Source organism: Monopterus albus, unplaced genomic scaffold, assembly GCF_001952655.1.
Source record: "Monopterus albus unplaced genomic scaffold, M_albus_1.0 scaffold45.1, whole genome shotgun sequence".
Taxonomy (NCBI): domain Eukaryota; kingdom Metazoa; phylum Chordata; class Actinopteri; order Synbranchiformes; family Synbranchidae; genus Monopterus; species Monopterus albus.
In genome coordinates, this window is record NW_018127925.1 from 742,327 (window position 1) to 742,657 (window position 331).

A 331-nucleotide genomic window follows, 5' to 3' on the forward strand; every position below is an offset into this window, starting at 1 on the left:
CAGCAGGAAAAATGTTTTTCTCTGTGTGTGTCACTAGTCTCTACTTATTCATCTGTCAGCTGACACTCACTCCAAGAAGACTTGGAAAGCATTTTCAGCTTCCGCTAACAAGGTTAACCTTTCAACAAGTTAATTCCACTAATTAGCCAGATGGGGTGCTTCCAGCTGCTCAACTTAGCATTGTTCCCTTAAAGGATAATCACCTTTATTTGGCCAAGTATGTTACACACTAGGAATTTGTTTCTGGTAAAGAACCAATGGCAGCCATTTGCGGCGCCAATTCAACCGATAGCTCTAACCATCGGGGGCAACTGGGGGGGGGGGGGTTTAT

General features: G+C 44.4%; 1 protein-coding gene across 3 annotated transcripts in view; it reads right to left on the bottom strand.

The window, feature by feature from the left end:
- The window catches only part of slco1c1 (solute carrier organic anion transporter family, member 1C1), a 33,138-nt gene that overhangs the window by 9,066 nt on the left and 23,741 nt on the right, over positions 1 to 331 (bottom strand). The gene's annotated exons all lie outside the window — the stretch shown is intronic.